This window comes from Chionomys nivalis, chromosome 3 (genome assembly GCF_950005125.1).
Source record: "Chionomys nivalis chromosome 3, mChiNiv1.1, whole genome shotgun sequence".
Lineage (NCBI taxonomy): Eukaryota > Metazoa > Chordata > Mammalia > Rodentia > Cricetidae > Chionomys > Chionomys nivalis.
The window spans coordinates 11,220,397-11,246,246 of NC_080088.1; the positions used below are offsets into that span (position 1 = coordinate 11,220,397).

Below are 25,850 nucleotides of genomic sequence, written 5' to 3' on the forward strand. Positions count from 1 at the left end.
CAGGGTTCTGCCCTAGTGAATGGATGGTGCTGTTGCAGAAGGGCTTGATAGAAGCAGTTTCCCTCTGCCCCTTCTGACTTCTGACATGAGCACAGGAAAGACCGTCACCAGGCACCACATCCAGGCACCTTGGCCTTAGATTCCCTAGCTCAAACCCACGAGACATGTCTTTTCTTTGTAAATTACTCAGCTTCAAGTGCTTGTCATGGCACCAAATGGAATAACCAACATCTCACGGGGCTGTTTTGCAAAACATTTTATGAAGGAGGTATGCATATATGCGTATGATTTTTAAAAAATACATTCTTGAGATAAAGCAAATAAAGGGGCTCCTAAACACACCCAATTTAAAGATACATAAATTGGGGTCCAAAGAAATTAGCTCCTTTGTTGAAGTTCAACAAGCTGCTCGATCAAACTGAAACCAGGTCTCCAGCAAGTTCCCTCCAAATTGCTCCACACTTCTCAGAAGCTGTCATTGAGAAAGTTACCCCCACTCTGTAGAGTTAGAGCTTCTACTTGTTTCTAGTGAATTAAATATATCTTTATAATTAGACTGAAAATTAATGGGAAACTTTTTGCTTGTTTTCGTGTGATTGTTAATTGGACAGGGACCCATGCCTTGTAACCGGGTGTGCAGGTGGAACTCGTATTCCAGCTGTCATTCAAATCTTAGAGGAGTGAGGCTCAGCTCAAAGGCCCAGAGCTCCCTGGCCTCCTGCAGTTGCTCTGGCCAGTGGTTACCTCCTGGGCCTCTAAGGTCAAGCAGCGGAGCCAAGGCTTCTGACTGGCAGCCAGACAATCTGGGCCAAAAGGCCCAGAACTCAAGGTGGTCTGGATTTACCTGGCTGAACACCACAATCCAGAAATGAGCTCCTGGCCTTGTATTCCTGGGCCACACCGGCAAAGTGTGCTGCATCAGGGTGGAAAGTCTGTGTCATCTATTTTAAATGACTCGAGAGCTGACTTTTAGGAAGTGCTAAATGACTGGTTCCAGAAGAACTTCTGAGCAGAATACAATAGGCTTTTCACATAATTGTTGTTTTCTTTGTCCAGGAGTACAATGTTTTCCAAGCATGCCTTTCGTCTTCCACTTATTATAGTTTCCTCACAGATTCCTACGATCTGTTTTGCACAAAGTCCCACAAACATACAGATGATATTTGATGCACTTTCTTTCTTTTTTTTTTTTTCTTTGTTTTGAATTTTCGAGACAGGGTTTCTCCGTAGCTTTTGGTTCCTGTCCTGGAACTAGCCCTTGTAGACCAGGCTGCCCTCAAACTCACAGAGATCTGCCTGCCTCTGCCTCCCGAGTGCTGGGATTAAAGGCGTGCGCCACCACCGCCCGGCCTTGATGCACTTTATATTAATGCAGTTTGGTTTCTGGTTGAGAAGAGTAGGGGATGAGGCTCCATGAAGTCTAAAGCTTTGTCCTTTAAAAAAAATCAAGCAGAAAATGTAACTGACATGTAATATTTGTACAAACATATGTGTATTGTTCTTGTCTAGTTCATCATTGGGGTCTAGTACCAGAGTGGTGTCTGACTGAGCAGGAATTTAGGAGCTCTCTGTCTCAATGTCTCACTTACTGTGACAACCTTTTGGTCAACTTGACTGGATCTAGACTCCTAGGGAACACACCTCTGGGTATGTATGTCTGGGAGTTTCATTGAGGACTAAGAGAAGAGAGAAGACACACCCTGAAAGTGGGCTGCAGCATACTACAGGGTGGGGCGCTAGGCTGAATTCACCTTTCCTTGCTTCCTGACTGTGGATATAACAGCCAGAAGCTCCTTCTGTTCAAGTTCTCTCAACTCCGCCCCTCCAGTCATGACAGACCATGCTCAAACCATAAGTCAAAACAAACTGTTCCTCCATAAGCTGATTTTGCCATGTTATGTCACATGACAAGTTACAAATACACATGTAGGCCAGGCTGGTCATATGCTGGTCATCTGTGCCCTATTTGTCCTAAGTGCTGCTTGTCTCAACTGATTCCTGCGGTTCTACAAGGTAGGCTACTGGTAGTCTCAGTCTGTACATGGGGAAACTGAGGGTTAAAGTTGTCCAGTGATGTGATTTATCCCAGAGTCCTCTGGCTCTGAAATCTGTCACCTTAGTTGCTATGTTCTTTTGTCTCTGATTGCTAGGGTGCCTTCTTAAGGCAAGCACATTGCTTACTTGTTTCTAGAACACACAATGTGCAGAGTGGTGTTTGTAACAGTGTCTCACTGGAGGTGTAAGTAACTGTGGACTGGAAAGTTCTATGGATTCTGAACTAGATGCAGAACTAAGGCTACTCTTAGGGACAGGAAGCCTTTGATCAAGAGTCAAGTTTACCTCCCTGTGACGTGAAAATTCTTATGGTCCAAGTGTTTCCACAGTGCTTTTTATCCCTTACCTGCTTCCAGCACCTAAAGCAGCTCATGTAGCTAAGAAGCCTGCCTGGTTCAGTTTTTTTCTTTCCCTCCCTCCCTCCCTCCCTCCCTCCCTCCCTCCCTCCCTCCCTCCCTCCTCCCTCCCTCCCTCTCCTATTCTTCCTCCCCTCTTCCCCCTTCTCTTAATTTTATTTCTTTGTTGAGACATGGTCTCATGTTCTCTGGATTGTCCAGAACTTGCTGTATAGTTGAAGATGATCCTCCTGCCTCTACCCACCGAGTTCCAGCATTACAGACATGCGCATCACACAGGGTTCTCCTCGTTTCTTTCTCCCTCTACCACACCCCCCTTCTCCATATCCCCTTTTTCTTGATCTGTCTCTCTTTCTCTAGAGTCCCATTATGACACCCCGGGTCCATAGCTGAGGTTGGCCTTGGCTTCAAGACCCTCCTGCCTCAGCTTACCCAGGTCTGGAATAATAGGCCCGTGTCACCCTTGCCAGCTTGCTCGTGGTTCTCTATAAGGTCAGCACCTTGCACGGTCACTTCTTGATTCTCCTTGACTGCTTTCCCATTGGATATGAATTCGTTGGCGGTTCAGGGAGGTTCGTTGTACTTGGGTATTCTTGCTGAACACTGAATTTTAGTAACATTTCTGTTCTCATGCTTTTCTACAACTCTTCTTCTTTGGAAGGAGCACTGAAGGAACACAAACACAATGATTCACATAAAATCATTTTTTTTGACTTCTTTGGAGACTTCTCTAGATTCTTGCCTGGGCCCTACTGTTGTTTTGGTCCACCTACATTCTTCCTGTACTTGAGAGATTTCAAAGCAGTCGTTTGGGCTTGTTTCAGTTTTCTGTAACCTATCTATTTATTTTTTTTTCAGAGGTTAAGAACATTTTGTAAATTCACAAATACCAAAAGTATTTTCCCCAGTGAAATAGCTTTAAAGAGATCAGATCAAATTCAGAACATTTTCCGAAGGAAAGGAAGGTCACACAGAGGTCGAATGATTAGCTGAAACAATAAAGCAAGAGAACGAAAATATCTCTCTGAACCAGTTCCTAAGGTATGCTACTTTCCACTGCGAAGCATTGACTAATTGGTGCTATTTTCTTTTTGAAACAGCTCTGGTGGGAAAATGTGAACCGGGTCTTCTGTATATTCTCACTAACATTCTTCTGCCCCAAACATACTGCAATGAATTCAGGCATTTTTATCCTCAGTATGTTGCTAGGCTTTTTAGAGGCCAAAACGACCTCTGTATCTTTGGAGATTATGACTACAAAGCCAGTTTCTTTCTGGTCTGAACTATACTCTGTTAAGCGGTAGATTTCATGGTCTCAGGATCTATGTTCATAAGCAAGTCTACCGGGAAAGGTTTGCAATCCAAGGAAGAGTGAAAGCCACCAGTGACTTATCTGATTTTTATCCCTCACCTGCTCTGAAGGTGACTGAAGCTCTGAAACTGAGAAATCTGATAAATAAATGTTCCTCGCACATTGACTATGTACAAAGTCAAACCTCCCATTGGGATATTCTCTAAGTAATGACAAGGATATAGGCTCTTAGGCTGGGCAACTAGTTAGGGACACTCTTCCTGTAAGTCCCTGACAGGAATGAGTTCCTGCCAGCTTGTAATTCTTTTCAATGTATTTTAACTGGGTAAGAATTTAACTTACACTCAAATCTGTCAATTTTGTGGTTAATGCAGTAAGATCTACCATATAAGATTACTCATTTAACTTAACAACCAATTACGTTATACTTTTGTTACTACAATTATTATTTTAGACAGAGTCTCAGGATGTACACAAACTCATTATACACTTAGAATGCCTTTGAATTCCTAATCCTCCTGCCTCCACCTCCCTAGTGCTGGATTACAGGCATTTAATCCTGGTTTTATGTAGTGCTGGAGATAGAGCCCAGGGCTTTGTCAACTTTAGGGCAAGTACTATTATCAACTAAGCCATATTCCTAGCCCTAATTCAAACTTCTTATGATGGTTGCCTAAGAAACTTTCTCCATGCTTCTCAGACTTACTTTTATGCACTTGCGTAAGTCAATTTAAAATCATTGACTGATTTATTCTTGTACCGGCAGTAGCTGGAATGAGGGACTCTGGAAACTATAAACATATTTGAGTGCTCGTAGTTGAAGCAACAATAACATACTAGCGAAAGTAGTAGGACTAGAAAATTGGCAGATAAGGCATATTCCATCCTTTCTACTAAGGCAGGCATCTCATTTACCTCAATGACTGCACTGTTCTGGAGAAGAAACCAAGGCTCAGCGTGGCAAAGCAGGCTACTAAAGTCACAAACAATGACAGGGACGAAATGAGAAGAAGCAATTTCTCGAGAATGCAGCAGAAATGGGGAGGGAGCAATCTGAGTATTGTTTCAATCTCCCATTTTTACTGTTTTGTTGTATGTGCTTTGCCTCCATGTATGTCTGTGCACTTATGCATGTCTGTGGAGAACCTAAGAGGCTGTTGGATGCCCTGGCACTGGGGGTACAGCTGGTGGTTAGACACTACTGTAGGTTCTTACGGCACTTTGAATAAGAAATGTCTCTCTATGCTCGGGTATTTAGCCACTTTGTCTCCAAATAGTGACCCTGTTTGAGGTGCAAGTTGCTGGAGGGTACTGGGAATCAAACCCGAGTCTTCTGGAAGAGTTGCCCGTGCTCCTAAAGGCTGGGTCACCTTTCTAATTCCAGTTTCTTACTTTTAATTGGACAAATTTTATTCTCTATGGCTTGCATATGAACTGCTTCCCAAAGACTTGTGTTGGAAGGCTGGTCTCCAGGGATGTTGGAAGTTGGAACCTTTAAGAATAGGGATTGTGTGATGGCATGAAGGTTACTGGGGGCTTGTTTCTGGAGGCATAGTGTGGTCTGTTCACTTCTCCTTACTGTCTTTTTCTCCTTGGCCATGAGATGAAGAATTTTGCTTCACCACACCCTCCAGTTATGATATGCTGTCTTGAGACAGAGTCAAAAGCAAGGATCAGCTGACCATGAATTGAGAAAACCATGAGACAAAACAAACCACTGTTCTATGTAAGTTGTTTATCTCATGTATTTGTTATAGTGCTGAAAAGATGATTAATATGACATTCCATTTTAAACTTGTAGTGGTTATAGTTTATTGTTGTGATTGTTTTACTTATTTTCAAATTTATTTACTTTTTCATTTGATGTGGGAGTGATTTCTTTCTAATCTGTTGCTTTCATTGGTTAATTAATAAAGAAACTGCCTAGGCCCATTTGATAGGCCAACCCTTAGGTGGGTGGAGTAGACAGAACAGAATGCTGGGAGAAAGAAGCCGAGTCAGGCAGTTGCCATGATTCTCCCACCCGACACAGACGCAGGTGAAGATCTTCCCTGGTAAGCCACCAGCTTGTGGTGCTACACAGAATATTAGAAATGGGTTAGATCAATATGTAAGAGCTAGCCAATAAGAGGTTAAAACTAATGGGCCAAGCAGTGTTTAAAAGAATACAGTTTCCGTGTAATTATTTTGGGGCATAAGCCAGCCAGGGGGCCGGGAGCTGGGGCAACAGGGAAGCGGCCTGCCGCTCCACACTACTACATTAATTATGCACATATGTGTGTATCTGCATTTGGGTATCTGCATGAGTTTAGGTACACATGAGTCCAGGTCAAAGGCATTAAATCCCTTTGGAGCTGGAGTTACGGGAGACTGTGAGTTATCAAACATGAGTTCTAGGAAACAAATTCAGGTCTCTAGAGAATCACTTTGTACTCTTAACACTCAAGTGTAGTCAGAGGCTCCTTGTTCATTGCTCGGCTGCTCAGACCTGAGGTAATCACTTAGAAACTGTACTAATTAAACATTGTTTGGCCTACTAGGCATATGGCTAGCTAGCTCTTATACCTTAAATTAACCCATTTTTATTATTTTATATTTTACTACAAGGCTCATGGTTTACCGGTAAGGTTTCTGGGTGTCTGTCTCCTTTGGTGACTACGTGGCATCTCCCTGATTCTTCCTTCTTTCCTCCTCTATCTCTGTTTGGAATTTCCACCTTACTCTATTCTGCCCTTCTGTAGACCAAAGCAACTGTATTCATTAACCAATGAAAGCAACACATATACAGAAGGACTTCTCACATCATTTCCCCCTTTCTGTCTAAATAAAAAGGGAGGTTTTAACTTTAACATAGTAAAGTTACCCACAACAAAACAGTAATCAAGTAAGAATTATAGTTCAATATTTAGTCCATTTACATTTGGCAAATATAGTTTTCTTTCTTCAACTTCAAAGACCCCAGAAGACTATAATATTACCTAAGTAAACAGGAAGTGCATTGTAAGCAACTTCCAAAACTGTAGAATTGACAGAGACATCTGGCTTCCTGGACAGTCACCCAAAGTTCTTCTGTACCATTGGGGCATCCATCTTCAACCTATAGGTCCATAGTATCTGGCATACTTTTCCATGAAGCAGGAAATTTGAAGATATCTTATGCTTTGTCCTGGAAAAGTTCATTAGTTGATTTTTTTCTGTGTCCTGCAAAATGCCTGGCAGTTCTCTCATGAAGCAGGAACCCTAAAGGACCATTTCACCTTCTTTTGGCAAGTTTAGCAGTCATTTTTCTGTGGGTCCTGCATGTCTAGTTCATACAACATACCATCAAGCAGTCCAGGCAAGAGCAGTTTGCCCAAATGGCTAAATAACTCCACAAGGAGCCTTTTCAATGCCCATATTTCCCTTAAAGTAGATTGGTACTGCCAGGAACAGATGTGTCTCATTGTCATGAAAATTCCTAAGTCCTTAAAACATCTTACTGCCATATCGTGTTAGTCTTTGAGAGGTTTGAAGACTACCTATCCAGCTGAAATATATCTCTGCATATCTAGAAAACCTAACTAACATGACTACAAGCTTGACTATTATAGATGTCTATTTCTTAATTATACATTACATTTTTAAATGAGATGCACAAACACAATACCTTAAACAAGAGCAGAAATACATGTAACAAAATTGACCTTAAATTTGTATCAGTAAACCAAGATCCATACCAATGCAAAGTATTCATCTCTATAGCGCTCAAGTCATCTATCTGGTCCCTAAACCCTTCCTACTTTAAGTTGCTTTTGTGAGGGATTTTGTCTCAGTAGCAAGAAAAGTACCTACATGAAGTCAGGAGTCGAGGGAAAATCCTTTCCTTTTGCTTATGGAGATAGTTTGCCTGTGTCTTGTCATTCATAACCACTGGGTCGTATGACCTTTTGAAGTAAATCATCTGCAAAAGGAAAAGAAACCATCTAGCACCGCCCAATCAAAACTCATCTAGAACTGGGAACATTGTTGCCGAGCAAAGCCAGATTCTGCAAGCAGATAGATGTTGGCTAACACTTTTCAGATACCATCATGCTGCATCCTCTTGAGACACCAGGAAGGCAAGGCAGGAGGCACAAATGCTCTCATGTTGCCTGCTAGTGATATTCAGTTATTTCAATGCAACTATTGATAGTCTTAGAAGTTAGAATTTCAGTTCCTGTGTTCAGTGGAAGCTAGCTAGAACTCCAAAGGACAAGTGAGGTAAATAAATATTTAAGGAAGAATGAGAAAGAATCATCTCAACCACTTATTAATAATGTGATTAGTCTTTGTAGTACTTTTTATGTTTATAAGTAATATTCAATTGTGGGGAGTGGATACATTGTACTCATGTACGAATGAGCATTCATGACATGAGTATAGCCATGTCAAGACCCCAGAGCCTCAGACCCACAGAAATAGATCAGTCTCACGGGAATGGCAAAGCCTTTCCCTTAGTGAAGGTGTTGACAGTATGCACACAAAGTATCAATCACAACTTCCTCCTTTGACTGCCTGAGATCGCTCTCCTCCAGAGAACTCCTATCAAGATTAGCTAGCCCGGCCCCCATTGTTGTTCAGCTGTATATAGTAAACATGCAGAGTTTCTGGGCTGCTGGAGCAGCTTCATCAGAGTGCACCGCCAGCCAACTTCAGCTTTTCTGCACAAGAGTCTGCCATCTCTTCATTCCCTATCGCTCCAGTCAGGTCAATCCCAAAGCCATGCAGGTTGCTGCCAGTTGTGATATTAATAACTCTTGGCTCAGACATTGTGCTGAGCACTTTGTACACCAACAAAAATACTTTGCTTGGCCAAGTATCAGTCAGGTTTTTGAAATTTCTAGGTTCACCTGGCATTTTCGTATAAAATCCAGTTTTAGCCAAGAATCCTACTGAGCGAGTGTAACAGAAGCCCTCTGTTTAAACTCCTTTGTATCTAGTCACCCTGCACAGCTGACTTTGCTCCTCATCCTCCGCCATCCCCGAGCGTCACATCACCCTGGTTTGTCCTCAGCAAGGATCCTATTAGGGCGGTTCAGACGGAATCTCACTTACCACGATGATTCTGCTCAGCAGTTTTCCATCACTGACTGCCATTCTGTACTGAACATTGACTTACATGTGTTCATTCTGTATTCAGAGTGAGCCTGGTCTCCTCCGTTGCTGCAGGAATTTTATTTTTTGGGGGGCAGCCCACCACCCAGCTCCCAAATCATGACACGGAGGCTTATTCTTAGTTATAACTGCCTGGCCATAGCTTTTTTTTTTTTTTTTTTTTTTTTTTGGTTACTGCATCTACCTTTTACTTTTGGTCTTTTATCTTTCTTACCTCTGTAAATCTTACTTTCACTCTTACTCCCTGTTTTGCTGTGTAGCTAGGTGGCTGACCCCTGATGTCATCCCTTTTTTCTCTTGCTTCTTCCTCTCCAGATTACTCCTCCTATTTATACTCTCTGCCTGCCAGCCCCACCTATCCTTTCTCCTGCATTGTTATTGACTGTTCAGCTCCTGATTAGACTATCAGGTGTTTTACACAGGCAAAGAATCACAGCTTCACAGAGTTTAACAAATGTAGCGTAAACAAAAGCAATACACCTTAAAATAATATTCTACAGCACTCCCGTTCTGCCAAACCCCTCAGCTGTGCCTCCTCTACCTAGCACCAAGGTCCTGAAGAAAGTCTTTGCTTGTTTTAGGAAGTGTCATCAAACATCTGTTTTCCTCAACACTGTCATTTGAGTTTCAGTCGCCTTGGAAACAGTGTGTCAGTCATCTTTCCGGCTACTCCTAGGTGCAGGGATTCCCCACAAAGGCTCACATGACTAGGAGCTATTCAGTTTTAGTTCTGGACAGTAAAAAGATACACTACAAAATCATGCAAGAAGGAGGCACCTGTCAAAAGGACACAACATTCCAGCGTAGAAGTCTTCCCTCTGAGGAACTGCACAGTGTGCAATAGCTTAGCCCCTCAGCAGCGAGCTGAGACCACACACACACACACAGACACACAGACACACACACACACACACACACACGCAGGATGCTCACCTGAACCTACAAGGCCTGGTTTGTTCACTGAAGGTTTTTCACACAGACCGACCACAACCACCAAAGCTCCAGATTTCTAGCAGGCAAACTGGTGTTTACCATCAATCACATTGTTTACAAAACTGTCCAGACAGACCAGTACAGTTTGCTCAAGGCTCCCAGTGTGCAAAACAGTCTTCGTTCTCGGGACATTCTAACAGTTCAGTATTTGGGAACTGGCCACAGGCCATGAACACAAACCCGTGTGGGCGACGTGCTAGATTTGAGTAGCTCAGGCCTGCGGAGTTGACTCTTTCCTGTGCAGGGAGATCTTGTTGACATGCTCATTAGACAGATGAAGCACAACGGAAGTTCGTTGTCACGCTTTTGCTGCTGTGACAAAATACTGCCACAGAAGCAACGTAATGGAGAAAGGGTTTATTCTGACTCACAGTTCCAGGATATGTCCCCTGTGATTGGGAGGTCATGGCCACAGGAGCATGACAAGACTGGTTACACGTTGTCTACATTCATGAAGCGGAGAATAAAGGGGCTGTGTTCAACCTCCTCTTTTTAACACAGTCTAAGTTTCTCAGCCTAGAGAATGTCGCCACTCATAGTGGGTGGCTTTTAAAAAGAAATCTCAATTAACCTAACCAAAACCATCCCCACAGGCATGCCTAGGGGCTTGTCTTTGAGATGGTTCTAGAGCTTATTAAGCTTCCAGTTGAGGTTAACAATCACAGTAATCTCCTTCCGCTACAATGAGAAAATGACAGAAGTCAGGCCTTACATCTGGGTGCCAATGCCCAAGCTGGCAGCTGTTATGGGAGAATGTCATTCACAAAGATACTCAGTTCAATGTATGCAGCCACTTGTCCATAGCAGAACAGTCCATCTGAATTGTTTTTTGCCTTGCAGTAGGATGATTACTGAAAGGAGACTCATACTCCAAATTTATAACATTCCAAGAAAAAGTATCTGAGGAAATTCTTTAGAAAATATGCACCTTCTATTATAGATAGAAGGTAATGAATCCATAGAGCAAACAGTGAAGAGGCAATGGCAGCTCCAATCCTCCATGCCTGTCTCTGTGACAAGCATATGTCTTTTGGGTTGTGCTTAAATAACTCATGGTATGGAATGGAATACTATGAATCATTTATAGAGGACTATAACAGATTAATACATGCCAATATAGAATTATCCAAAGCATTTTAAACAGAAAAGCGTTGTGAAGTGTGATTGTGTTTGTGAAAAAAGAGAAACATTCATTCATGATCTATGTGTGCATGAAGTGACATATGTATATATATATATACATATCTGCGCAAATATAGAATGTCTAATAAATGAGTGCTAAATGTTGTAAAACCAAGGAAATTGAAGGAAACAAATGAATTAATATTCATGCTCATAGAGTTGGATCTTTTTTGAAAAATCAAATATTTATTTGGCAATTAGAATGTTGCCATTTTTCCCCTAAGCACTTTCTGCTCCTATTATGAGTGAAGAAAATAAAGACCACTGCAACAATCATCTTTAATTTTCAGATTTACACAACTTAGAACCACCTGGGAAGAGAATCAATGTGGGGGGGGACATGTGGGTGTAGGGGATTGTCTTAAGAAGTGAAAGATGTGGGAAGACCCAGCCCACTTTGAGTGGTACTATTCCCTAGGCAAGGCATCCCGAACTGTATGAGTAGAGAAGTCAAGCTGAGCATAAGCAACCAAATAAGCAAGCAAGCAAGCATGCAAGCAAGCAAGCAAGCAAGCAAGCAAGCAAGCAAGCAAGCAAGCAAGCAAGCAAACAAACAAACAAGCAAGCATCCTTTCCCCTCTGTCTTTGACTGTGGATGTAATTGTAGTAGGAGCTGCGGGCTGTGTTCCTGCCACCCCAGCTCCTGGTTGCCTGGCTAGCTTATGCCCTGAAATAACAACACACAAACTGTATTCTTTTAAACACTGCTTGGCCCATTAGCTCTAGCCCTTACTGGCTAATTCTTATATCCCGATCAACCCATCTCTAATAATCTGTGTAGCATCAGTCTTACCGGGAAAGATTCAGCATGTCTGACCTGGCGGCTTGCTTCATTGCATCTGCCTCTGAGAGGAGCTGCCCTGCATCTGCCAGGGAGAAGTGAGCATGGCGTCTGAGCTCACTTCCTCTTCCTCCCAGCATTCTGTTCTGTTTACTCCACCCACCTATGTTCTAACCTATGAGAGCCAAGCAGTTTCTTTATTTTTTAACCAATGACCTTCCTCCATCATGTAATCTGGGCAGCTGTCTCAAGTTCAAGAATAGACTGGAACTGTAAGCTGGAATAAATTCTCCTCTAAATTGTTTTTTATATGAGTGTTTTATCACAGCCACAGAAATGAAACTATCACACTCAGTGGAGTAAGATGCTTACATTCCTGTTGCTGAAAGCAAGGGAGCCAGCATAAGAACCCTGGTGGTCTAGCCCTAGAACATGAACTGCTACTTAAATTGTGTGTAGTTACTTCTGCCCACAAATCAAGTAAAATGAAGTTAAAAACCTCACCAAGTTGAGCCAAAAAGATGACCCTCAGGGTTTCTAGCACTGGATACTCTTCCAGAAGACTTGGTTCATCCCAAACTGCCACATGATAGCTCACAACTGTCTGTAACTTCAGCCTAGGGGATCTAACACCCTCTTTTGGGCATCAGGTATGAGACATGTATGTGGTATACAGACATACATGCAGTCAAAACAGTCATACATAGTAAATAAGTTGAGTATGAGATAAAAACTTATCAAGTGAAAAATTTTAAAATTGCAGATCCAAGAAAGGTATATTTTTATTCATCCTGCTCAGCTGGAAAATCAATTTTTTCCTTTATGGTTAAAATTCTGGACTGCACTTGGTAAATCATTCATAGAGTTTTTTTCTGGTTAGTTTTAACAGTCATCTTGAGCCGGGCAGTGGTGGTGCACGTCTTTAATCCCAGCACTCGGGAGGCAGAGGCAGGCGGATCTCTGTGAGTTCGAGACCAGCCTGGTCTACAAGAGCTAGTTCCAGGACAGGCTCCAAAACCACAGAGAAACCCTGTCTCGAAAAACCAAAAAAAAAAAACAAAACAAAACAAAACAAAAAAAAAACAAAAAAAAAACCAGTCATCTTGATACAATGTAGCGTCACCTGGCGAGAGTCTTAAGGATGAATTGTGTAGATCAGTTTGACCTGTGGACATGTCGGTGCAGGACTGTCTGGATTGTTAATTGATGCAGGAAGTTCAGTCCATGGTGGCACCCACCCCTAGGCTGGACCCAGAACTGACTAACAGTGGAGCAGGCAAACAAACATCTGTGTGTTTATGTACTCTCTGCTCTCGGCCGTGAATGTGATGCGACACACTGCTTGAGGTCCTGCATTGACTTCCCTGAAACGATGAACTATAACACAGAATTGTAAGCCAAACCAACCATTCCTTCCATACACTGCTCTTTGGTAACAGGCTTTTACCATGGCAACAGAAATGAAAACAGAGCAGTCTTAGATATGTCCTAAGAGTTGTTTTAAAAGACATTGAAAATATGCAAATACCCCTGCTAGGCACTATCACACATGTCTGTTCAGGTCACTGATGTCACGTCATTAGTGGTTGCCTTTAGCCACCGTGCTACCGGCCTTGAAAAGATGTGATGTCATATTTGGAGGTTGTGGTTGTGTGACATGGGGCACGTTGAGCTCTTGGTCCATAGGCAAAGCTGGCTCTGACTCTGTGCTTTCATTTTCCTCCTTTATATCCTCCCAACCCAAGCCTCCTTTGTCTATTCCTTACAGAGCAGAAGAACTAAGGCAGAAAGGAAAACATGACTGCATAAAAGTAGCCTGGGGACTGCAACTAGAAGGCCAATATTAATGCCTTGCTGATAGCATAACTTTGAATGAGTTTACTGTTTTCTGAGTCTATATTTTCTATGAGTCAAATCGAAATGTATACTGATGAAGTTGTCAAGATCAGATGAGAAAACATATTGAAGTAACCAGTTCAATACCTACTGCATGACAGATACCTTCATGAATGAAAATGTTTTTGGCTCAAGATCTCACGTGTGGTTGTCACTTAGAAAATAGGAACAGAACATTAATGTGAGTTTCTCAGAATGAGCCTCTCATTTCATAGCTGCTGCTTAATTGTGTGGATCAATAAATGAATAGTTATTATTGGTGTAGCCATCTATAGGTAGTTCAGTACTTACATGCTTCATCTTCTAATGGTGAGTAAGTGGGACAGGCTGAGAATCCAGAATATTAACATTGTCACACAGATTAACATTGTCACGAGACTAGGTAAGTTAATGATTTCTGTGGGAACGTGATGTTTTAAGAGAGTTTAATTCCTGCAACGTATTGAATTCAGACCAGTTTCCCTCCCAATTTATATCACAATATAAATTCCTTGTAATAGAGTCTGCCCACAACTCAATGATTCATTTATTTTATTAGTGCCATAAAATTTGGGGTCAAGAACGCGCCCCAGTGATTTTCCTTTTGGCTCTCATTACTAAGTATTTACAACAGTGGTAAGTGATCCGCTTGGCGAGTCAGAGATAGACAGAGAGGATGGGAATGGAAGACCCCAGGTGGCAGGGGCACACACGAGACAAATCCCGATTGTCATTTCCTCTGTCAGCCTTGCCTTGCGATCATATCACCGTCACCGCATCCTGCAGCTTGACTGTGCGTCTTTGTAAGACTCCAGAATGTTTGTCCTACGATGTGAGATCTTGTGTCTGCCAGGAAAGGATGCTGAGGTCTAGCCCTGATAATTAGGCGATGACTCCCAGGAAAAATGCCCGGTGTCTGCACTCTATGCTCGTTTATGATGAAAAACTGTAACCCAAAAGTCTTACCCATAAGACTTTTGTTGTTTTACAGTGTGAGAGTACTATATAAATACATGGTCCTTAAAGCAAAACAAAATACAAGCTAAGTTCTCCTTAGCAGTTTGTTGCTAAATTAAGTCTGCTCACTTGTAAATAAGATGTTCTAAAAGTAAACAACTTTAGTGCACACATTACATTAAAAAAAGAAAAGTCTGGACTAAGCAGAGTCTTCTCCACAGATAGGGAAAGTGACACTGGGTACAGGCAGCTGTGGGCCGTGAGTCTAACCACTCTCGGCTTGGCAAGCTCAGGGGCCAGCCGCCACTCGAAAGGTGATACTGTTCTCTTTTCTAACGTTTACATAGCCGTGACATCAGGTTGTGTTCTCTCCTGTCTCCACATTATACCCATCTACTGAAAATCGGTGCTCGTCAGTTTATAAATACTTAAAACTGAGCACTGAAAAATAAGATTAAAATACTATACAGATGACTTTAGTAAAAGGCACCTTTTGTTATCAATAGCAGCCTGCATGCGCTCCTTTCTGGTAGCATGGTAAATGATATTTGTCCATGGAAGAAACTTGAATTGCTTCTGGACTGCTAGCTTACAGCACTAAAAACCTTAGGGGACCTTCAATTCAAGAGAGGATTCCTTGCATTTAGGCACTCTTTAACATTTTCATAATTTTGAAATAGGTGTTCATTTTATATAGCTTATTGTTGTTTTTTTTTTTTTTTATGTGGGAGACCAAAAGGCTATGGGATATTCTGCTAATGTTTACAAGTGTTATTTTTTCCTGGCTGGGCTGTGTGTATCAGGGCCCTTTAAGGCCAAGCTTCATGAGATCTTAAGTGTGTGTGATGATTGTCAAAAGGCGGCGAGGGCGACTTCCATCTACGGGGTGTTTGGCTGGCTCTGTTTGTACTGAACTATTCCACTTTGGGGAGTTTAGAAAAACTGCAAGCCTGGGGAGTCATTTAACATGTTTTGCCCATTTAAAGCAAATGCACTTCAGTATTACAGGCCATATTTCTGGGCACCCTGTTCCTTTCTCTTGAAGGCCACATGCTGTAACAAGTACCCTGGCTCTCCATCTCTCTTTAGCTGGAGTCTTCTTTTCCCCTCAAGCTGGCCCCTTTTATGGTGGATCCACAGGACCAGAAGATGTAGTTTCCAGTCTCACAAGACCATGTTTGAGGTGAATAGCTGGCTAGAACTGAATTTCCCAGGCTTCATATATATGACGTATATAAAATTTATATATGTATGTATAGATATACATATATATATATATAATTTATTTTTATTTGTGTTCATTGGTATTTCACTTGCATGTGTGTCTGTGTGAGGGTGTCAGAAGCCCTGGAACTGGAGTTACAGATGTGAGCTGCCACGTGGGTGCTGGGAATTGAAACTGGGTCCCCTTGAAGACCACTGAGCCATCTCTCCAGCCCCTGAAAGTTTGGGAAAATCAGTATGGTTGGCCACCCTCCTTTCTTCCTTGCCTGAGGACCTACCTTTCACCTATATCTAATAGAAAGGTCTTAGCCATGAATCTTCTTAATTAAAGTTCTTTTCTATTTTTCTCTGCCATACTCCAATTATTCCTAGCTGACGTTCTATGTTAGTTCAGATTCAGTCTGGACCTTGAGTTCTGTATCTGGGTCCCCTCTTGCACCGTCACCTAACAGTTTGCATCTAGCTCTCTGGTGCTGAGATAATACCCACCAGTTGTTTCCTGTGCTAAAATGCAAGTCTGCCTAGCACCCGACCCAGGATCTAAGTGTGATCCTGAGATCCACAGCATCAATACATGGAAAATATGTTGGGAATACAAATTCTCAAACCTCTCTTCACGCTGGCTAACCAGAACTGTTGGCGGGGGCAGTGATCATTGATTTAATCTGTCCTCTGGGTGGCTCAGATGCCCACACAGATAGAGATCCACCGGCCTCGATCCTGCATTGTGTCTTCTCAGTCTTATCCTGAAGCTGAAAGCCAAATCTACTGATTTTGATGGTGGTGGTCGCACTTCCTGTTCATTTGGACAGTTTCCCCCTTAGCCTTGAGCTCCATCTGTGCAGCTCTTCAAAGTGTGGTTTTGCTCCCCTTTCTGATAAAGTTCTTTTAGCACGTGCAGAACAAAGGGGTTTACGAGGGATTGGTCTTAAATCCCAGCAAATGGGATCCTAGTTGAGGAAGCCCATCACTGTGCTCAGCATTGCTGCCTTGCAGAGAAGTGGGGAAACAGGATTACTGATCCTTCACATGTCTCCCTTACAACCCAAGGAAAACCACTCCACAGGATACTACAATTACGAGAGATGGTGACGTCAGTGGTAAATAAATGATTTTCAGCACCAAGGAGTGTACGTTTCAACCAGGACTGTCCAAATATTCTTCTCTTGATCTGGGAAGAAACTCAGTGGCGTTTGGTTCTTCGAATGAACTTAGAATGTGTGCTCGGGAAAAATGCTGTTTGCTTGCTCTGCTATTTGGTTGGTAATAAAATTTTCTTCTAATTACATTTCAGGGGATGAATGGATGATAAATGAGATTAAGAGATATCCATAAAAATATTCTACATCTTGGATGGATGCTTCATAAATATGCCATTTTAATAATAACACACCCACACTTAGGCGCTCTCTGAAGAGAACATGATGTCTTCTTCAAGGTACAAGAGGACAGCAAATGTAGGCTCTGGCCACTGCATATCTTCTGCTTTCTTGAGTGTTTACAGTATTTATAGCCCATGACTGCAGCTCTCGGTCTTGGATGTGTTTTAGGGTTGCCTGAAGTCCTTTGAACAAAGATCAGGCAACTAGCAAAACCCAAACCTGAGAAGCAACAACAAGAACTCAACAGGCCTTTTCCTCTCCCTGATGGTCTGATGCTGAAGGGTCATCAGGGAACTGTAAGAAATGCAGCCCCCACTTCCATCTGGTTAACTAGATGTGGGGTGAGGGTTCTACTTAATACACAAGCTTACTTGAGGCTCCAATGGGAGTTATTTGGCAGCTCCCATCACTTTTTAGAAATGTTCAACTCTGCTATTTATTTACTCTGCAAAGTGTTAGTATATTAGCTACTTTAACATTCTTATATTGATTTATTTTACTATCTTATGCCTATGAGTGTTTTGCCTTTGTGTATGCCTGTACACCATGTTCCTGTCTGGAGCCTGAGAAGGTCAGAAGAGGGCACTGGATCCCCTAGGAGAGGATGGTTGGATCATCATCACAGATAGTTGTAAGTCACCATGTTGGTTCTGGGAATCAAACCTGGGTCTTCTGCAAGAGCAGTCAGTGTTCTTAACCACTGGGCCATCTCTCCAGCCCAGACTCTTTTCTTGTTCTTGCGACAGAACACCTGTCAAAAGCATCTCAGGGAAGGCTGGGTTTCTTTTGGCTCACAGTTTGAGGACACAGTTCATGAAGGCAGGGCAGGGAAGCCATGGCAGCAGGTGGTCACATCGCATGTGCATGTGCAGTTAGAAAGCAGAGGAGGATGAACTCAGCTGCTCATATCACTTTTTTCTTTGCATTCAGCTCAGAACTGCAGCCCATGGAATGGTGCTCCCCACAGTTCCGGTAGGTCATCTCTGGAAGCTCCCTGAGAGACTCACCCAGAGTTTTTTCCCTAGATAGATCTAAATCCTGTAAATGTGAAAAGACTCTGACTTGGAGCTTAGCTTTGCAGAGGAACTAGCGTAAGAGAGAAACTAAGTCAGTGCACACGGACAGAGCTTATGGATGTCTTTTTGCCAGTTTATGGTGGTTTTAGCACTTAGAGCACAGGACACTAAGCTCCTGGATTTGGGGGGAAGATTCTGAATTGATCTGTGCTTCAGTGAAGCCTGTCTTAGATGAGTAACAGAAGAACTCCCCGACACCTCTCTGCAGAGTCTAGATGATGCTTCTCTTGGGGAATGTCCTGACAGTAGGGAGATACCACCACGTTCCTGGTTCACCTATAATGTGGTTTTTAGGTTTCAGTTTCTACCTTGGTTCAGTGGAGGCAGATCTAATGCAAACTTGAAAGGAGCCTATCAGAAGTTAGCAGAGTGCCCTGAGATACCCAAACCAACAATCTCACTTAAAATGTTTTTTTTTTCCTCCTAGACCTTAATTTCTAGATTTTAAGTCTGCAGACAATGAACCATTGAGCTTGCTGAGTGTTATCACTGCCCCAGAAATAAGAGCTCAGGGGCACTGCCGAACCTTCCTGTTGAAAAAGTCACCTCAGAAAGGCTAGCCTTTGGAGACAAAATCGTCACACTGGCATTTTAACAAGGCCCACCCTGTGTGCAGACGAAGGCTGAAAGCCCAAGACACACAAAAGCCTTTAGCAGGAGCTTACGGGATCAGCCTCATTGCTCCACATATTTGTCAGGCCCCACAGCCATCTTTCCGGGAGGAACAAACTTTTTTTTGTTGTTGACTCTTGTTTTCTGAGCCAGGCCAACATTCCAGCTCCATGAGAGAGCCCGAACCTAGTTCAGGGTACTATCTGTACGACAAACATGTTACAGTTGTCAGCCAGCAGTACACAAACACATTAGGGGTGAGGGTGGCTGGAGTTGAGCAGATGCTATTTCCTGGACTTGGCTGCCAGGTGAAACGGCATAATTGAGAAAATCTGCCGAAACCGTAATCGACTTCCCCAGAGTCAGCTATGTTGAAGCCCGACGGGACCAAGTTTTGTGGACGCAAATTACAGCGGCTCAGTTAGATAATTAAGTCAAACTTTCAGGAACAACCGAGGACAGCAAGGGTTCCAGCTGGAATTCCTGGGCTTTTTCACAGGAAAGCCAGTCTAACAACCCAGCAAATACGAGGGCTCCGGGACATTCGTATGTATATAAAACACACTGGAACCACTTTTATGGTGTGGTTCATTTTAGGGAAATAAACTAGAGAAATTCCTCACATATTTTACTCCACAAACCTATAAAATTCCTGCCGCACTTGGTCTCTTATAGGTCTTTCTAGAATGTGAGCCAAGAAACCTGGCATTTTAAAGCAAATTCCTATTACATATGATTTGTGATTTATATTGTGCTTCTTTTAATGTAAGCCTCAGAATACAACTGCCAAATAATTAAAACAACATTACCTCGTTTTCTGCTTAATTTGTGCCGATGCCATTAGGTAAATTTATAAGGGCCAAGGAAATGAAAATAATAATAAAAGAAAGAATAAGAAAACTTTCTCACACACGAGGCATGCGATACTTCCCCGTGTCTAAACCCACTGGTTACGCTAGGATCAAGTAGGAAAATGACTTGCCGAAGTGTGGCGAATCTGCTGCCTGGATTGCTGTTGATGCAGGAAGTGGTGCCTGGGAAAAGGGACAGAAAATTGGATAGAAGAACTCTGTATGGGTACACTTGCTTTTCCAAGTCCCCCTTCAGTTATTCCAATATTTGTGTTTATCTCTTTCTCTTTTCCTTTTTCGTTCTCCAGTTGGGATTTTAGTAACCTAGGACCCAGCTCCAAAGAAGAAGATATTAAAACTAATTGCATATTCGTGTTCCATATATCAAATGGTGACGGACAAGGTCTGAAAAAGCTTGGCGATCTGTAAAATCCCTTCTCAGACTTGAACTTGAATCCATCGATCATATTGCAGTTTACTGAATATTGGGCCACCAGTCATGTTTCAGCTGTGAGCAAATGCCGGGCTGTGGCTGTTATCATTAGAGACTGAAGGACGCACAGTGGAAACACTTGGGACTTCCGAATCTGGAAACTTGGAAGGAGGTTTTTAGTGGTTTTCTTTCCCCCTTCAGGCAAATGTTTTAGCTTCTTCAGGACTCTGCCACTAATCTTTACATTGTTAAGAGAAATGCCTATGATGGCCAAGTGGTATTACAGACTGAATCTTATTATTCTTTCCAAGTTGTTTTTGCTCTTCTTTTGGCGTGTGGTGTGTGTACATGTTCGTACTCACATGTGTTTAGGTGTGCGCATATGTGTATGGAAGAGACAGAATGAGCAACATTTAGGGTGTTTCTCAGTCATTCTTCGCCCTTAGGTTTCAAGACAGGGTTGCCACCAAGACTGAACGTGGGATCAGAATACTAAGTCAGTGTGGTCGTTTGGATGAGAATGTCTCTCTTAGGCTCAGATGCTTGTACACTTGCTCCCCAGGTGGTGGCATAGCTGGGTGAGTTTAGGAGGTGTGGCTTTGCTGGAGGAAGCATGTGCCGGGGGATTGGGCTCTGAGGTTACTTTGTGCATGCAGTTTAAGATGTGAACCCTCAGCTTCCTGCTCCAGGAGCTCTACCTGCTGCCTCCCCATCATGGACTAAATTTAAACCGCTGAAACCAAAAGCCCAGGTAAACTCTTTCCTCCCTAAGTTGTCAGGGTTATGGTGTATTACTCCAGCAGTAGAAAAGTAACTGATATACTCTGGGACCTGCCATGACCTTTTAAATAAACCATTGGTGGGCTGGAGATTTAGCCAGTGGAAGAGCGCTTGCCTAGCAAATGTGAGGTCCTGGGTGGTGCTCCCGGCACAAGGAAAAAGAAAAAATTATTAGAGGTCACAGAAGGCTAAGAAACCCCTACTTGGTTTCTTTTGTATTCCACTAACTGAAAGGAAATTCTGTAAGACAAATGACTGAACAAATACTCGTGTGTGTGTGTGTGTGTGTGTGTGTGAATATTTTGGCTATGTGACTTTTACTGTAATTGAAATGTAAAAACTTGGAATTCTTCATATACCAAGCATATAAAATACTTTTCAGCATATGAATGACATGGATCTAAATGATTGGACTTGCTTGTTTTTTTTTTCTTTTTCCCCCTTAGCTGAATTGTTGCTATTTAGTTCAAATGACATATTTGATTCTGCAGCACACAAGACTCTGTGTATCCTTACATCATGGTCCCCAACAATACCCATCTAGTTTTACTTGAGGCTTTTCTACACCCTGCTATTTGATGGCTTTTTCTTGAGTGCCTATCAGAGCTTTGAGAATTCCCGGTTTCTTCAAGTATTCACTTACAGAGGGTAACTAAAGCATTAATGACTGATTGTAGAGAATCCGTGGTGCTTAGGCTTGGAAGCAGCAATGAGGGACACCCCAAAGGAACATTTAAAACAAAACAACAAATATGGATGACAAGTCAACATACCAACATGAACTTTTAAAAAATATATTTATTCTTTATTTTATGAGCACTGGTGTTTTGCCTGCCTGTATGTGTGTTTGAGCGTGCCAGATCCCCTGGAACTGCAGTTACATACAGTTGTGAACTCCATGTGGGTGCTAGGAATTGAACCCCAGGTCCTTTGCAAGAGCAGTTAGTGCTCTTAGCTGCTGAGCCATCTCTCCAGTCTCCAAAAAATCAACTTTTAAATTAGCAAGAACATTCTTCTGTATTTCCATTCGTTTTGACACTGAGACATGAGCCCTATTGCCTTTCTCTATGTCGATGGCCAGTTCTTCGTTTTGCATTTTTTTTTTCAAGACAGCGTTTCTCTGTAGGTTTGGAACCTGTACTGGAACTCACATGATAGACCAGGCTGGCCTCAAACTCACGGAGATCCACCTGTCTCTGCCTCCCGCGTGCTGGGATTAAAGGCGTGCAGCACCACTTCTTTACAAGTGATCCAACATAGGCTGAAGATTGCGAGATCACCTCCTTCCCTCAGGGTGTTAATGATCCGCGATGCTGACGGAGTTCTACATGGGGCTCTGTGGATTATGATGAAGGGCCTTTGGGTTTCCAGGAGAAATGTAATGACACCCAAGAGCAGCAGTCTCAGCCATGGCCCTAACATCTCCCTACGACTGTCATAGATTTTGGATGGGCTGAGAACTCTAAAGGAGAGAGTGCGTGAAAGGAGGAAGACGGAAACATCAACAACAGTAAGGCAGAAGGGGCTTGGGCATGGAGGGCACCTCTTGGCTTGCCTCTATTTCTGTCCACAGCCATACATGAATAGTTGCCAAGAGATATTTTTCTTATTAAATAATTTGCCATACAATGATTTTACGAGGAGACATTACACTGTACCAGTAAACAAACCATTGCTCCAAGCATGCTGATCTCTGAACATGAAAGTCCAAGGGATGAGAGAAAGTTGAGAAAGATCATTGCTCCCTCGTGCTTTCAGGAATCCATTTCCTCAGTGTCAAACATCTGCTAGCAGCTACTTGGTATAATTACTAATCTTAATAAAGTAATCTATTTTCTTTCTTTAATGACTCCTGCAAAGGATGTATTTTTCACAATTGAATGTTTAAGCTTACGTTTTTCAATTTTAAGTCTCGTTATTGAACAAACATTACTTCTGAGCAAGAGCAGTGTGCTCTTATTTTAGATACAATCAGTCATATTGAATTTGTGATTTTGATTATTGATGACTGTTAAAACCGTGAAGCATGGGCTGGGGAGATGGTTTAGTGGGTAAGTGTACACACTGATCTTTCAGAGGACTTGAGTTTGGCTCCCAGCACCAACATTCAGAGAGGCTCACAACCACCTGTAGCTTCAGCTCCAGGAGGTCCTATGGCCTTTTTGGCTTCCATGGACACTTCCACTGACATGCACGCGCGCACACGCATGCGCCCCCCCCCCACAAAACAAACAAATAAGTAATAGAATACATCTTAGAAAATATGTGCCTGGGAGGTCACCCACTTGTAGAGTGCTTGTGTGAAGCCACGAGTTTGAGCCTCAGTTTCAGTAAAACAGACATGGCAGTGAATGTCTGGAACCCCAGCACTTTAGAGGTGGACATAAGGAGTTGAGGGTCATCTTACATTGTAAGTTTGAGGCCAGTTGGGCTACACGAGACCCAGTCTCAAAACACAAACAATAAAAACTTTATTGACTTTTGATATAATCATGTTTTCCTTTCCATTCCACAATTTATTGCATTTGATGTCTGTTGTTCACTGTTTTTTTCATTCTTTGGGCTCTTTAGGGGGCCTGCCACCCAGCTCCCAAATAAATACATACAGAGTCTTATTCTTCCTTATGATTGTCCAGCCTTAGCTTGGCTTGTTTCTTGCCAGCTTTTCTTAAATTATTCTGTCTACCCTTTGCCTCTGGGCTTTTACCTTCCTCTATTTCTGTATATCTTTTCTTTCCTTCTTACTCCATGGCTGACTGTGTAGCTAGGTGCCTGGCCCCTAGACTTTTCCTCCTTCTCTTGCTTCTAGACCTCCTTTGCTCTTTTTCTCCTTCTATTTATTCTCTTTTCCTGCCAACCCCACCTGTTCTTTCAGTGCCCAGCTATTGGCTGTTCAGCTTTTTATTAGACCAATCATGTATTTTAGACAGGCACAGTAACACAGATTCACAGAGTTAAACAAAATGCAACATAAAAGAATGCAACACATCTTTGCATCATTAAACAAATGTTACACAGCATAAACAAATGTAACACATCTTAATATTCCACAACATACATCTTCTTTTATGATACTAGTTTTATGTTTTTGGAAGCATCCTTGACAAAGTATTTCAGAAAAGGTGATTGAATACTTGCATCCTTGATATCTGAAAATCTCTTTATTTTATGTTTGAAATTTAAATTAGAATAAGGTTCTTGGTTCAGTGCTAGTTTGTCTTTAGGATTTTAAACACGGCACTCCAACATCTTGCAGTATCCAGAAGTGCTGTTGAGATTACACATGCTCATTAATTCACAATATTAGTGCACACCCTCTCATACTGACTCCCTGTAAATATGTGAGCTTTCCTTTTTCATTGCACAGCATGATGTGGACACATTTTCCAGGATTCTTTTTTTCACTTCACTTGCCATTGATCACTTGTTTTATTTTTGTTTGCATATGTGTATGTGGATGCTCATATTGGTTTGAATGCATTAATAATAAACTCAAAATTACCAATCATGTATCAATGTTGTATTAAGGAATGAAATCAAAGCATTGTCTCTTGGAGTCATTCAACCAAGAGCGAGCCCAGGTTTGACGTCTTTGCTTTTCCTGTGTCTTCCATTGCTCCTAACAAAGGGCTTCTGCTGTTGCTTGTTGAGCAACATAGAAAGCATCACATGGGGAAGAAATAAGTGACACTTTATAGAAATCCCAACAGAGCTTTCCAAGGAGTTAAACTTACTGACTTCAGATGACCCTAACTGACTCAGATAACAAAGATCAGGCACTCCAAAATATGAATGGTGTTTTTGGCATTTAAGGTGGGTATTCATTTAATAAGGTTGCCATCAACTTATTTTATGTTTTCAGAAAATGATTATTGTAACACTGTTGTAAGAAGGCTGTTTATTTCCTGGCCTCCTGGCAGTTCAGCCCCAAAATAATCACACAGAAACTATATTATTTAAATCACTGCTTGGCCCATTAGCTCTAGCTTCTTATTGGCTAACGCTTACATCTTAATTTAACCCATCTTCATTAATCTGTATATCACCACATGGCTGTGGCTTACCAGGTAAAGTACTGGTGTCTCCAGAGGGGCTATATGGCTTCTCTCTGACTCCACCTCCTTTCTCCCAGCATTCAGCTTAGTTTTCCCCCACCTAATTAAGTTCTACCTTGCTATAGGCCAAGCTAGTTTTTTTATTCATTAACCAATAAAAGCAACACATAGACAGAAAGACCTCCCACACCATAACACACATAAGAACACACACACACACACACAATGAGGGGGTGGGGAAGAGTATATACTTTAAGATTACAGCTGTGTATCAGCTAATGTTACAAAGGCTGAGTGTATGGGAAATCTGGAACAAGCAAAGAAAGAGACCACCTGCCCTGTTGTTCATTGAACCCTTTTCTCAGATGGTGATTGTTTAGCTGGGTGGACTTGGTGCCATTCTTTCATGGTGTTGCTTTTATTCAGCTGTTTGATAGTTTTTGGCCGTTGCTCATCTGTGACGTTGTCGCCTGCCTGAGCATGCTGACTATGACCACTGCAGTTGATCTACTGTGGTTCTGGGAGGGAAGGAAGGCTCTGCTGTTAGGTGAGAGGTGTCATGGAAGAGTTATCCTTCCTTCTTTAGAGCCGTTTTTTTTTTCTATAATTCATTGTTATGTTCAAAATGTTTTTTTTAAATTTTTTTCCAGTATTTTAATTATACATATTGATGGGGTATAGTGCAAGATCTTTATATACATAAACAATCTGTAGCAGTCAAATCAGAGTAACTAATGTTTCATCTTCTTAATCATCTTTCTAATTTTTGATGGACCTAAAATAAATATCTGTT

At 42.1% G+C, this 25,850-nt stretch overlaps 1 long non-coding RNA gene across 1 annotated transcript; it reads right to left on the bottom strand.

The window, feature by feature from the left end:
* Window positions 1-1,312: 1,312 nt before the first annotated feature.
* On the bottom strand, window positions 1,313-9,842 carry LOC130870690 (uncharacterized). Its single transcript, XR_009056789.1, has 4 exons — window positions 9,790-9,842; window positions 7,555-7,663; window positions 2,844-3,077; window positions 1,313-1,433 (listed from the first exon to the last, which is right to left on the bottom strand). It is a non-coding gene; the product is annotated as an uncharacterized LOC130870690 (long non-coding RNA).
* Between the last annotated feature and the right edge of the window lie 16,008 nt (window positions 9,843-25,850).